We start from the raw sequence: 15,942 nt of genomic DNA on the forward strand, positions 1-15,942 counted from the left end.
CATCTAGAAGTTAACATCGAACCAAGTTGGCCCCATTTGCAAACACAAACTAATTTCCCCAGTAGTGGACCTCTGGGAACCGTCGAAGGCTTTCACATTGATGGCTCCGTCCTTTATCTCATGCAGTCCCTTGCCCAACTTCTTGAGTGTTACCATCGGACAAATGTTGAGACTAGAACCCCCGTTGATCAAGATCCTGGTGATAAAGTAGTCTTCGTATTGCACAGTGGTATGCAGTGCTTTATTGTGTCCCAACCCTTCAGGTGGTAGCTCATCTCATGAAAAGTAATTTTGTGACTTTCCAATACATGTTGGCCATCTCCCCGCCAGTGATGTTTCTTAGCACGTATGCTTCACTCAGCACCCTCAACAAAGCATTCTTGTGTGCCTCAGAATTTTGTAGCAAAGCAAGTATGGAGATTTGTGCTGGTGTTTTGTTCAACTGGTCGATGACCGAGTATTCCTTGGCTTGTATCTTTCTCCAAAGATTGTCGGGACTTGTCTCGATGATGGGTGGCCGATACGAGGCCTGCTTGCTTGACTCAGCTAAATGTTCAAGGGTATAGACCCTACCAGTTCTCGTCATACCTTGTGCGACAACAATCTCTTCGAACCTGACCTTATCTTTCCTCCTTGCCTCGACTATATAGTCCTATGGTATAGCCTTTGTATGGAATGGCGTCATGGTCGACATCGCCACTAGGATCGTCGTGGCTATCTTTACTCCGAACATAGCATGTTCCTTGGGTGGTAAAACTGCAACTTCAAACGGTGTGGGTGCATTTGTTGGTGACACGAATTCGACCTCAATTGGAGCTGGTGTCTTTGCATATGACGTTGCTTCAAACTCAAGTGGCACAGATATATTTACCTCAGTGTCTCCAGATGGGTGAATCTGGATCACGATCAGATTAAGAGTAACTATTGGCTTATTTGGGTCATCGCCTTCTGCGATCAACCCGATTGACCCCTCGGGATCCCAATTATCCTCTACTGCAATCATGTGAACGCCTCTACCCTTATGGTCCGGAAGAAGGTTATTGCGGACATTTGGAGCAGGTTCCTTTGCCACAATAATCTTGTTGTCAATTAGAGCCTGGATCTTGTCCTTCAGAGAACGACATTCGTCGATGGTGTGTCCCTTCATGCCGGAATGGTATGCACAGGATTTGTTTGGGTTAACCCACAGAGAAGGGTTCTTAAGGGTTATAGTAGGGATGGGGGTGACATAACCAGTAGCTTTGAGTCTCTCATACAACTGTTCAATAGGTTCAGCAATGGTTGTGTATTGTTTAGGAGGCCTTCGGTCAAAGTTTGGTCGAGGTCTAGGGAAGTTTTGGCGTGTAGGAGGTGATTGATAGTGGGATGATTGAGTATTGTAGGCTTGGTAAACATGTACGGGTTGGGTATATCTGGGTGAAGTAGGTTGATATGTGGGAGGTAGAGGTGATGGATAAGTGGGTGGTGGAGTTTGGTAAGAGGGTGAGGGTGTTTGGTAGTTCGGAGTTGGTTGATATGTGAGTGGAGGTGTTGGGTAAATTTGGTATTTGGTAGGAGATTTGGTTCTCTGTGCTACTAATATGGCTCCTACGTCCTTTTTCTTAGACACACCACCAGACTGTAAGGCCTTATTTGTAGCTTGTAAGGCCTCGAAATTTGTAACCATACCGCTTTTGATGCCCTCTTCAATCCTTTCACCCAGCTTGATAATGTCACAAAATTTGTGACTCTCAATCATCATTAGCCTTTCATAATACTGCGAGTCCTGATCCCGGACGAAGAATTTGTTCATTTGTTCCTCCTCTAAGGCAGGTCTGACCTTAGAGCTTCGGACCTCCAGCGAGTAGCATACTCACAGAATGTTTTTGTAAGCTTCTTCTTTAGATTTTTAATATAAAACACATCTGGCGCATTCTTTGTGTTGAACCTGAACCTATTCATAAAGTGGGATGCCATGCCTACCCAGTTCGACCTCTTCTTCGGATCTTGGCTAATGTTCCAGGACAAAGCATCTCCTTTCAAACTTCTCATGAAAAGCTTTATGCGGATTCTTTCGTCTTTTCCTACTCCAACCAGCTTGTCACAGTACGTTCTCAAATGGACCCTTGTATCCCCTGTACCATCAAACATTTCTAACTTAGGAGGTTTGTACCCCTCGGGCAGTTCGACATCGGGCTGTATGCAAAGATCTTCGTAGCTCAGCCCTTCAATTCCCTTGCTTCCTTCAACGCCTTGAATTCGGATAGTCAATTTCTTAAGTTCCTCAGCCAGGTTCCTGATGAGCGAGTCTTTATCATCAGACTCGGGTGTGTTTGAGATGGGTTGGGTGGAATGTGGCATAGTATCGACATAGATGGGGGTGTTATGATGGGTGTGGAAGAGGTCCTTTGTGGAGTTTTGGAGTTCTGGGATGAGCAACGGGATGTAGTTTGAGGTATGGCAGGTGTTGCAGTGGTGGTAGGGAGCGGGATGGTTTTTTCGCTTTGGGATATTTTGTGGAGGTGTAGGGTTGTGAGCATTTGGGAAATTGATATCTGGAGTGGTGAGGGAAAATGACAGATTTGCCAGATTCCGAACCTGATAAAGTTATTCTTGAAATTTCAGCAGCTTTTGTTCAAGTTGGGATGCATTTTCTTTGGAAACCTGAGTACCGTGACCATGAGTGACCTCTACTCGTTCAGTTGAGTTCTCTTTTCTGGCGTTGTTCAAATCTTCCATTTTCCCTTTGTTCTTATTTTTGACAGGACTAAGAGGAGGAGTGGGTGGAGGGCCCCTGGATCTCGTTGAAGAAGATGATGTTGCCAGAGTGCACGAACTAATCTTTGGGGAGGGTAATAATAAAACAAAAAATAAAAATAAAAGGTAACAAGTTAGTGAGGATTATAAAAAGTGTTGCAGCATTTAAACACATAGTGCAGAATGTAAAATGTGTCCTAATTTGGGAACCTCTTTGTGCCCGAGGTAGGCCTAGCGACAAGTTGATTTGGAGAACTTAGGATGCTAAATGCCTCATTTTATTGATAAAAATAGACGAATCCCAAATTGACACTAAATAAACAGGAAATGAAAATAACTAATGGCCATTGGCCTTATTACATTTGATAAAGCGAAAAGATAAACTCCTATCTATTTGGTCCAAGAAGGACCTTCCTCAGGTTGAATGCTCTCGTTGATTAAATCATCCAGTTCGCATAGGTTCATCAGTAAAAATGTCTTTTCCAGGTGTTCTCCTTCATTTCCCTCGGCGTTCTGGTAGTCGGTGACTCTCTTCATCACTTTTCCTTCCAATTCCAGCAGACTGTACTCCAGATATTCCAACTTCTTGCTAGCTTTGGCGGCCCTTTCTTTCCACTCATTGATTTGGTCATTTGATGGAAGACTCCTCCATCAGTATAGCAAGAGTGGGGGCATGCTAATCATACCAAAACTGGGGACCTCGTGCCTCATTTTCTGCAAAACAAAAGGGTTAGGCATTTACCCCCACCAGACTCGACTATTTAATATCAACAATTAGCATAAAGCATTTAGTTCTCCAAATAAATGCACAGAACGTGGTAGTGTCCGTTTGGGTTTAGGGAAACCCAGTGGACTTTGGAAAAGGTTATCTTAAAGAGTCAATATGCGGACAACATAACTGACTCAGCTAAGTTTGACCATGATGCATGGACAGTTAAACAAAGTAATTCTTCTATGGTTTTTAGATTGGTACCCTTGAGCGGACAACTCAAGGAGGGAAGGCACAGAATCGTCGACTGCACCGCTGATCGACTGGTTTTACCGCAAATATGCCTTTCCCAATTTAGGGGGGTAATAATATAGGAAGAGCGCAACCACTCATTATAAGCGTTGCTATGATATTTGTTTGGCACGAGTGGAGTATGATGTTGAGCATGATTATGCAATAATTTAAAACATGTTGTCTAGTATTTGCACGTTTAAGAAATAAGTAAATACAACAGTTTCATAATTTAAAGCAGTAGTAAAGGAAAGAAACAAAGAAGACAAGTCAATTTTGTAATTGAAAAAGGAATTGAATGCTTAAAGAAATTAAACAAGTAATTGCCACATAAAGAAGTATAAATTCACAATAACAGCCTGAAATGGTAAAAGCCTAAAGTCCCCAGCAGAGTCGCCATGCCGTCGCGCTCCCTTTTTCTTGCGAAATAAGGTTTATGACATTTGGACGGACAACTTGTTCCTTTTGGGAACTGGGTTTGCATTTGAAGAGTCGCCACCTAATGATTAAGGTGCATTAGGACACCAATTGGATTTGATTTGAATAACCAGAGATAGGGTAAGGGTTTGAAATTATTCTAAGAGGAAGGTGTTAGGCACCCCTCAGAATCCTCTAGTGTGGTTTCCATCTAGACATTTATTCTGAATGCGGGTGCAATTAACATATAAGCAAATAAGGTTCAAATAAGAGGGGATTTCAATACATAATGATTTTAAAGTAAACAAATTTGAAAGAATGATTAAAGAGCTGATTTTTAAATAAAGAGTTACAATGCTAAAAAAAAGAATAAAGAATAAAGAATAAAGAGGGGTCCTAGGTTTAATAAAAATATGGATCACCCCACACAATGTCTGGTAATCAATCCTCAATGAGGGGCTACACGTGATATTATCACGTGGTCATCATATCCATATCTACCCTTCCCACCCCGTTAAGGTATTAAAGCGCGGATTGGTCTCGATTACTTATTGCATGCTATTACCCGTCCAATTCCTATCAGTCTCGGAGGCACTTAGGACTACTAATCCTAAAAGGGAGGGATATTAGGCTTATTTGAAGTTTCAAAGGTAAAAACTCTAAGACGACATACAAAAAAACACATACTGCATATTAAAAGGGAAACACATAAGCATATAGGCTCAAGTATACCTCATCAAAAAAAACACATAAAATAGCATGTCTTACACATAATGGTTAGGTCTGATTTAAAATACTGAAGATAAGGGAGATTAATTATTGAGGCAGATTAGCTTATTACATAACTCAGATAAGAAGTCCGAATCAGGCCTGCCTGCTGGTTGTAGCGATTAACAAAGCATATTCAATTTGCAATTATTAATCTAAGGCTTGCCTAAATGTTTAGGGGGGGTCTTATAGGCATGATTGCTTAAACTTGTTAAGAGAGGGAATTAGGTTAGTAAAAGAGGTTCAGAATGTACAAATTTAAAAATTAAACTTGTTACAGGTTCTGCAGGCGATAGTATCTACTATTACTGATTTTAGTTCCTAGGAGCATGAAATCTAAAATTGACTGTGAATAAAACGAATCAGAGTTATTTAGAAACCCCTATAGGCATGATTTCTATATGTAGTGAATATGCAGAATTTAAAACACCCTATAGGCATGGTTTCTAGGTGAAGATTTGAATATGCAGAATTAAAAATTACCCTATATGCATGTTTTCTAAATGAAGTTTGCATATGCAGAATTTAAAACACCCTATAGGCATGTTTTCTCAATGAAGTTTGAATATGCAGAATATAAAACGTCCTATAAGCATATTTTCTACCCTTGCATGCATATTACCCAATAAATTTTACTAGCCAGCCCCAAATGTTTATTACAACTTATTAAAAACCAGAATAATAAATTACATCAGAAAAGTACAATGAAAAGTACAACCAGAGGAAGCTTGATTCTTGACTTCCTCTCTGGGTTATGAGATAAATCAACTCAAAGACCATTGATCCAAAGCCTTTCTTCAAACTTAAGTGTCTCTGAGTTCCCTAAGGGACTCAATAGGACCCCGGGCAGTGCTCACACCCAAGTTTTATAACCAGAATAGAGACAAGTACAGTGTGGAAGTGCTAGCCCTCACGTGTCCGAGTTTAGAGGGAGCTCATGAGTCCCAAGGCAAAACTCACAAGAGGGGGACATAACTTAAGTCTAAGAGAGAGTGGAAGTACAGAAACAGAGCTTTACGAACTAAGGAAGGAAAGAGGTGCTGGGAAATAGCTACAGAGTTGATAACTTCACACAAAAGAGGTTCAGGGGTTGGGAATTTATTGCCAAGAGCCTATGTACTTAGGCAAGGGAAAACTTTGGGCATGCACAACAATAGAAGATGCTGGCATGCCTATAAGCCTACCAGAACACACAACATCAGAGAGACATAGAGGTTATGATCCCAGGGGATCAAGTTCGAGTTATGGACAACAATGTTCCATACTGCCATGCCTCAAACAAACCATAAGTATCAAACACATTGGGGTAGGGGTTTAGGGTTCATAATACATAGATTCAGAATAGGAAGAAAGAAATTACAGCATGCTAAAATAATGTACTGAATTAAATACAAGATGTAGGCAGACAAGAATGCAAGAACATTAAGTAACCATGTTTTTGTTGATGCTGAAAACTTAATTAGGACATACCATTTCAAAGAAGCAAAACGTAGTAAAGAAAGGTAGCAGGATTTTTGAAATATAGCTTTGGCTTTCAGCCAGCTAAATAGGCCACAGTATAACTAGTGAAGCATGAGAGAATGTTTTGAGTGTAAGTGAGTTCAGAACTAAGAGTATTCGTGTGTTTGTGCTAATGAAAGAGAAAGGTACTTATAGTTTGAAAACAGGTAGAAAATAAGGCAAGAATCATAGTTTAGCAGTAATTATGGAACTATGTACTAATTAAAATCAAATTAGTATAAGTACTTCCTTTAATTAAGGAGTTAAGTTTAAACGGTAATAGGCAGAAATCATTTAAGGAAAGAAATAAAGTATAGCATCATGTGCAAAACATACAATTAGGGGTAAGTACATAGAGGTTCAATTAAGGGAACAACTAATGAAGAATCCTTGAAATACTCGATTAATCCAAATAAGGTAAGAAGACAAAATAAAGTTGCAGAATATAGAGATAATCAAAAATCAGTACATAGTAAATCAGGGAATCAAGGATTTTGAAATCACTGATTTAAGGAGAGTAACATGGGTTCCCATGAGTAAGCAAATAAACCAAGTTAAAATAGGAGAATCGAAAGTCTAAGAAAAGTTTTCCAATCAAGCCCAGAAACAAGGAGCTCAGAGTCAATCAAAGAGAGAACCATGAGTCCTGTTTTAGCATATAAATAGAGTGCACAAAACATTAGGCATGTGAGGCTAAACTATGGCAAAGAGAAGCAGTATGCAACAACAATCACAAAGTTAGTAGACAGTGAACTATCGAAACATGGTAGTCACATAGGTCAACTTCATTAGCTTAGTGATAGAGAAAAGAGAGAGTATTAGAAGCATGCAAAAGGGTCAAGTAAAAAAAGGCCCTTTCTGAAAAGTATAGTCTAGTTTCAATGATTGCAAGAAACCAAATCACATAAAGAAATAGATACTGAAACAAAAAGGATTTCGAATCCAATCGAGCAACTTCAAACAGGCGAAACAGCTTCAGAAGCTCGAATACACCCCAAAGAAATTAGGGTTTTGAAACCAATCGGATTCAGAGATGATGAACAAGTAAATCACACAACAAATGGTCTCAGAACTCGAATGAACCCAAAATTTTAGGGTTTTTACCACCTATCGAGTCTAGAGATGAAAAATAAATAAATCGAACAAATACTAACAAAAATAGAATCGGAAACATCGAAAGGAGTTAAGGCCTTTAACAAGAAAACGCAAGTAGAAGAATGGAATAAGGAAACACAGCAAAACGTGTTAAACAACTTAACAGAAAACCTAATCGGAAAGGATAAAGGTTTTGAAGGTAGAGTCTTAGAAGAAACTTTGAGGAAAAAAGGTTTAAAAGTTTAGAGCAAACACAGATCTAAAAAAAATCGGAAGAACCTTAAAGGTTAGGGTTTCAGAAGAACCCCAAATGATGAGAAAGGCTTTGAAGACCATCGATCTAAGAAGGAGAGTCAAGAATCAGACTCGAATAGCCATAGCTGGCCAGGGGAAGATTAGAGATGACCGGAGAACAACTATAAACTGAAATCAACCCAGGTCTGAACCAAGTTCTTTCATGATCTGGCCTTGAAACCATAATAATTGGGCACGTAGAGGCCAAAGGAGGTGGATACAGGCCTCCAATGGTCTTGGAAGCCATGGATTTGGGAGGTCTTTCGGGTGGTAGTTGAGGGCGGCGGCTAGGGTTTGAGAGACGATTGAGAGAGAATGGGGATTCAGAGGTGGCTATAGGTAAGAAATGGTTAGGGTTTGGGGGTAGTTGGGAATTAATTTAGGAAAGGGTTAAATAACTAATAATATATAATTATCAAATTAAAATGCTGGACTTAATTTTTATAAATATAAACGTAATTAAATCCAAAAAGCGGCTAATATTGCAATTATATGTAATTTAGCTTTAAAAAATACTAGATAAATTTGTAAAAATATGTAAAAATTATCTTAGCTATATTTTAGCATAAATATGAAAATCCAATAAATGAGTCACCAAAATGATAATTTTGGGAACAATTATTGTTTTTTTTTGGATAAAATAGAGCAATAAATTGATTTAAAAAATCTTTAAAAACTTAAGAAAAAATAATAAAGTATTTGGACATGCTTATATATGCATACATATGTTATTTGAAAGTATTTTGCATGTTAAAAATATAAAGGAAAAAATTGGGTATCAACAACTACCAAAACGTGATGTGGGCCGATTCGTCGAGCAGCCATACAGCGAAGGGGAAACTCCCCACTTTATTCCGAAAACCTTCAAAATGCCGCCATATTTGAAAATATATGATGGCACCATGGACCCGGAGGATCACTTAATCCATTATGTTACTGCAGTAAGAGGTAACGATCTATCGAAAGGACAAGTGTCATCAGTGCTGCTGAAAAAGTTCGGTGAAACTGAGACGGGGGCATTGTTGACATGGTATTCCCAACTACCAGCACGATTGATATCAACTTTCAAAAAAATGGCAGATAAGTTCGTCACCTCTCACGCGGAAGCGAAAAAGGCAGAGGCTAGGGTAAACGATATCTTCGCCGTCAGGCAGACGACGGCGAAGGACTTCGGGATTTCCTAGCCCGATTCAATAGAGTAAGGATGAGCCTACCAAACGTGTCAGAAGGGATGGCGGTAGAAGCCTTCCAAAATGGGTTAAACAGAAACGGGTCAAAAGCAACCAAAAAGCTGCTAAGTATACTCATGAAGTACCCCCCCACCACGTGGGAAGAGATCCATAATGCCTATTGCGCCGAAGTGAGGGCAGACGAGGATGACCTGAACGACCCGATCCAGTGACTAACATCAGTCCAAACTTAAACAAGGAGAGATCGCCGCAACGACGGCCGAAGGGACCAACTACGCCATTTCAATCGAGAAAGGCACCAGCCCTAAATTCGAACATCCAACCCATCTCCTCCATGACATACAGATGTCGCGCCTCGACATGCCGCACCACCCCGAAACGAACGAGGTATGCCTCAATTGTTATCTGTATAACTTTTGTGTTTCTCCTTCAAAAATAGTGTACGCACTGGAAAAGCTCGGCACAAAAGTGCAGAGACCGTAAAAGATGAAGTCAGATCTGAGCACCAGAAGATCAAACATTCTGTGTGAATTCCACCAGGAAATGGGACACAAGATCGAGGACTACATAGGTTTATGACAGGAAGTGTTAAGAATGGTAAACCAGGGACACCTAAAAAAACTGCTGAGCGACCGAGGACGGGTCGACTTTGCTCGTGAACGCAATCAACCTCAGGGACCTCCAAAACCACCATCACCAGCTCGTACCATACAAATGATCATTGGCGACAACGATGATACGATAATCAAGCATGTGAAATTCACTACCACACACAAAGTCAAACAGACAGTCACCTACGAACGATATGACGACCTCGAAGATAGTCATCTAAGATAAGTTGGATACCAATGGTTTGTCTTTCCCTCACTATGATGCTTTGGTTATAACTTCACACATCGCAGATACCAACATAAAGAGAATAATAGTGGATGACGAAAGCGCGTGTGTGTATTATTCACCTACGAGTTCTCGTGCAGATGAGGCTCGAGGATAAAATAATACCGCTTTGCATAACGCTAACAGGTTTTAATAATGCAGTGGAACAAACCTCTAGAGAGATAGTGCTACCCGTTCTGGTAGGAGGAGTCACCCTGGAGACAACGTTCCACGTCATGAACCAGGAAACATCCTAAACCGCCATCATAAGGCGTCCATGGATACACGCCATGCAAGCTATCCCGTCAAGTTTCTATCAAGCAATCAAATTTCCTACACTAAGGGGGATATTCAGCATCCGAGATGAGCAACGCACTGCCCATAAATGCTACCGGATCGCCCAAGATTGAACACACGCCAAGAAACTAAAAGGGGCAAGTGCGGAAGCATAGTAATCGGCCATATCGGGAACCAAGCCCAACGTACAAATAGAGGCCATAAAAGACCCGAATGTCGTAGAAGCTTGCAAGGCAACCGTAGAAGACCTCGACCCCATCCAACTAGACAACACCGATAACATCAAAAATGCTTATATCGGACACAACCTCTCAGAACCCGGTAATATTATGAGTTGGTAACTAACAATGCCAGTTTGTTTGCATATGCCAGGAATCCCAAGGGACATCGCCACACACAGGCTGAATGTCGATCCTCTTTAACCGCTAGTACGGTAAATGAGGAGAAAGTTCAATACCACCATCAATGAGGTGGTCAGCGAAGAAATTGATAAATTACTCACCAATGGTTCCATCGGAGAATCGAAATATCCCCAATAGGTCACCAATGTGCTCATGGTCAAAAAGAAGAACGGGAAATGGCGGATGTGTGTCGACTTCACCGACCTGAAAAAAACATGCCCAAAAGATTCCTTTCCGTTACCACATATCGACCAGATCATCGACGCAACGGCGGGACACAAACTACTGAGCTTCTTAGACGCCTATTCTGGTTACAACCAAATTCTAATGGCTGAAGAAAACTAAGAAAAGACCACTTTCATCACTCACCGAGGTACATACTGCTACAAGATAATGACGTTCGGACTCAAGAACGCAGGGGCGCCATATCAAAGGTTAGTCACCAAGATGTTCAAAGAACAACTTGGTAAGACCATGGAGGTTTACATCGATGAAATTCTAGTCAAGTCAAAAAAGAAAGAAGATCACATTGGCCATCTGAAGGAAGCCTTTGAGATATTGAGGCAATACAGAATGAAACTGAATCCCGAAAAATGCGCCTTCGGCATAACTTTAGGAAAGTTCCTTCATTTTCTGGTGTCACAAAGGGGTATAGAAGTCAACCTGGATCAGATCAGGGCCATTGAAGAAATACCGGAGTCATCAACCAGCAAAAAGCAAGTGCAGAAATTGACAGGACGAATAGCCGCCCTGTCGAGGTTTATTTCAAGATCGTCGGACAGATGCTATAAATTCTTCAATGTGCTAAGGAAAGACCACGGACTACAGTGGAATTTAGAATGTGTCGACGCCTTGAGAAAGCTGAAAGCGCAGCTATCTTCGCCACCACTACTCGCCAAGCCAAACCCGGGTGAATGCCTATTGGTGTACCTAGCAGTCTGCGAAGTCGCGGTACAATCTTGATCCGTGAAAACAAAGGTATGCAATATCCGACTTAATATATCAGCAAAACCTTAATTTATGCCAAAACAAGGTACCCTCACCTTGAGAAACTAGCTTTGGCATTAGTCGTAGCTTCACAAAAGCATAGACCATATTTTCAATGTCACCCCATAAAAGTTGTGACAAGCTTCCCCCTCAGGGGCATCCTACACAAACTCGAACTATCGGGTAGATTGGCCAAATGGGTCACAGAATTAAGCAAGCACGACATAACATACCAACTGCGAATTGCTATTAAGTCGTAGGTGCTCGCCGATTTTGTCGCTAATTTCAACACAAAAATATTGCCTGAAGTAGAGCAGGAGGCGCTCCGCGCTTCCGCACATTCCGACCTCTGGGTCCTCTACACCGATGGTGCATCTAATACATCGGGATCGGGACTAGGACTCATCCTCTAAGTTCCTACGAGCGAAGTAATTCGCCAGTCTATACGATGCCCTGAGATGACTAACAATGAGGCCGAGTATGAAACTGTCATTGCAGGATTGAAATTAGCCCTCGAATATTGCGCTCGACGTCTCGTCCTCCATTGCGATTCTCAACTCGTGGTAAACCAAGTCACTGGGACTTTCCAAATCAAAGAATAGAGACTACAAAAGTACCAGTCAAAAATTCACAAACTGCTGCCAGAATTCGATGAATGCCACCTCAACCAAATACCTAGGCAAAGAATATCAAAGCAGATGGTCTCGCCAAGCTAGCGGCAGCCACCAAAAATATCAACAAGGAAAACGTGGTCATTCTTCTCCATTCTGCATTATACCAAGTCTAGGTACATTCTGTAAACCTAACTTGGGACTGGTGCAACCGTCTCGTAACATATTTGCAGGATGGAACGCTCCCACAAGATAAGAAAGAAGCCAAAAAGATTCGAATACGGGCAGCCAGATACATCCTCTTAAACTGTGATCTTTACAAGAGAATTTTCGTCGCCCCCCTGTCCAAGTGTCTTGGGCCAAATAAAACAAGTTGAGTACTAGAAGAAGTACATGAGGGGCATTGTGGCACCCACATGGGAAACCGTGCCCTTATCTGATGCCTCATCCGTACCGGATACTACTAGCCCACCATGAAAAAAGAAGCCGCAGACTATGTCAGGAAGTGTGAACAATGTCAAAATACGCCCCTATGATACACCAAGCAGGGGAACTCCTACATTCCGTCATTTCGCCATTTCCATTCATAAAGTGGGGGATGGATATTGTCGAACCCCTCCCGGCAGGACGAGGTAAGGTACGCTTCCTTTTGGTTTTAACTAACTATTTTTCTAAATGGGTGGAAGCAGGTGCATACACTCAAATAAATGAGCAAGAGGTCATCGCGTTCGTATGGAAAAATATAATATGCTGCTTCAGCATCCCCAAAGAAATCAGTTGTGACAATGAACTTCAGTTCATCGGAAAGAAAATGACCGAGTTTTTCGAAAAATGGCACATCAAGCGAATACTCTCCATACCATACCATTCCGCCGGAAATGGCCAAGCCGAATCCTCCAAAAGTAATATTGAATATATTGAAAAAGAAGCTCGAGGATGCCAAAGGGCTATGGCCTGAACTACTACCAGAAGTACTCTGGCATACCGCACTATGCCAAAAACTAGCACAGACGAGACCCCATGTTCACTAGTCTACGGGACTGACGCAGTTATACTCGTCGAGGTCGCAGAGCCTAGTTTGAGATACTCCAAATAAGGCGGACCAAACAACGATGAAAGTAGGCCACAAGATCTGGATGAAGTCGAAGAACAAAGAGATATGGTCCACATAAGAATGGTAGCCCAAAAGCAACAAGTAGAAAGGTACTACAATAAGAAGGCCAAAGTATGGCCGCTCAAGGTCGGAGATTATGTCCTCAAAGTTAAAACACAAGTTGCGAAAGACCTTAATGAGTGAAAACTGGAAAAAACTTGGATGGACCATACAAATTCACGGCAGCAACAAACAAATGAGCATACCAGTTAGAGGCAATGGAGGGAAAACTACTCCAAAACAATTGGAATGTTGCCCATCTCAAATACTTCCACTTCGGAAAGGAGGCGCCACCTAAGTCGTACTCTTTTCCCTCATCCGGGTTTTGTCCCAATCGGGTTTTGTCGCTGAGGTTTTTAATGAGGCGGTAAGGGGGACGTCTCGAGGTTCGAAGTATTGTTCATTACCCCGGCCATTGGCATGTTCTCCGGGCCGAGTAATGAAGGGACTAGATATAGATAATCAAATACATTGTATGTATAAAGTCGACATGTATTTCCTACGGGAATATGATCAAACCTCCAATGTGAGCAACATCCCAATGGCCAAGGCCATCGATGAAAATATGAGTTCGACCTCGTTCAAACTACAACGTGATCCTACTTCGATGACAGTTCGAAGAAACATCCCAAGGACCAAGGCCATCAACAAAAATATGAGTTTAACCTCGTTTGAACTACGACGGGATCCTACTTCGACAACAGTTCGAAGCAACATCCCAATGGCCAAGGCCATCGACGAAATATGAGTTCGACCTCGTTCAAACTATGACGGGATCCTACTTCGACGACAGTTCGGAGCAACATTGCAATGGCCAAGGCCATCGACAAAAATATGAGTTCGACCTCGTTTGAACTATGACAGGATCCTACTTCGACGACAGTTCGAAGCAACATCCCAAGGACAAGGTCATCGACAAAAATATGAGTTCGACAACGTTCGAACTACAACAGGATCCTACTTCGACGACAGTTCAAAGCAATATCCCAATGACCATGGCCATCGACAAAAATATGAGTTCGACTTCGTTCGAACTACAATGGGATCCTACTTCGATGACAGATCGAAGCAACATCCAAATGGCCAAGGCCATTGACAAAATATAAGTTCGACCTCATTCGAACTATGACGGGATCCTACCTTGACGACAGTTCGAATGTAACATCCTACTGGCCAAGGCCGTCGACAAGAATACGAGTTCGACTTCACTCGAACTACGATGGGATCCCACTTCGACGATCGTTCGAAAGTAGCATCCCAAAGGCTAAAGCCACTGCCAAAAGAAAAAGTAATCGACCTCACCCAAAAGCTAAATCGGCTTAACAGTTCGACAGGTATCCCGGATGCCATAGATATTGCAAAGATCATCACTGAATCGACAAACAAATTCTACTTTACATCAAAATGTTAATTACACCTATATTTACAACGGGCTATAGCATGCCCCTTACAAAAGTCCCAAAAAAAAAGTAAGTACAAACAAAAGGTTACATGTCATCCCCGGTTGGGTACACATATTCATACCAAGAGTCAGAAGTAAGACGATTCGCATCATTGGAGTTGATGTCATCCCCGTCAGGTGTAAGAGGTTCGTGCCCGCATGCCTCACGAGCTGCATGAGCTTCAGTATGCACGACCTAAAGTTCTGCTTTCGTTTCCCTCCCCTCGGCATGAAGAGCCTTGTACACATCAAGCCGGGCCTCAGCATGGACCCACAACTCATATAAGCGACGAGGCACGACCGGAATGGCCGAGCCACGAGATGTAGAAGGTTGTGAGCGTCGACTTTTATCCTCCTCTCTCAGCGAGGCCACTTGTCCATTCAACACAGATAGCTCCGCCTCCAACTCCTTAACACGCCCCTCAAGCCCCGCGACCTTAAGTTTAGAGGCCTTCTTCTCCTCGGTCAGCTCCGACCTACAAACACGGAGGGTATTCTCCAAGGCCGTCATTCAAGAAATAGTTATCGCCAGCTTATCAGCACCGACGCTCAGTTCGCCCTTATGCCTCTCAATCTCCACCACCTTCGTAGCCAATTTAGCGGTCAGACTGGCCACCTTTGCTTGTAAGTCAGCATTCTCGGCCATCACCCCCTTCTTAACTCAAGCTCATCTTCCTTCACCTTAAGGGAGGCCTAAAGATCACTATTGCGGGCGACGGCCTTCATAAGCTCCTCATCTCGCTCCCTTAGCTCCTCGACCTTGCGCGCCAATTGGTCCTCCCTCTATTTGAGTCCTTTGCGAAACAACTGAAAATCAGGGTCTTGATTATAAATATCGGCCATTACATGATGCTTAGTGCAATACTGTTGATATTTGGAAGACATCTTCCCGTATATTGCCGTCCTCTTCTTTTCTCGGTGCTCGTGCTCGGTCTCCATGATATGGGTCTAGCACAAGAAAAAGAGAAGTTAAAGACAAAAACACAGGTCGACAATCACAAGGTAAGCCCAACGACGAAAAGGAAAAGAAAAGCACCTACCCGTAAGGCCATGCCGGAAATGTTCTAAGACAACTCCATGTCGCTCATCGCCCTAAGCACCTCGCTACCAGGGGTAGCACATAGAGGAGCTAAAACAGATGCCACTTAATCGCAGTTCAACAACAAGTTGTAGTCC

Source organism: Nicotiana tabacum, chromosome 6 (genome assembly GCF_000715075.1).
Source record: "Nicotiana tabacum cultivar K326 chromosome 6, ASM71507v2, whole genome shotgun sequence".
Classification (NCBI taxonomy): domain Eukaryota; kingdom Viridiplantae; phylum Streptophyta; class Magnoliopsida; order Solanales; family Solanaceae; genus Nicotiana; species Nicotiana tabacum.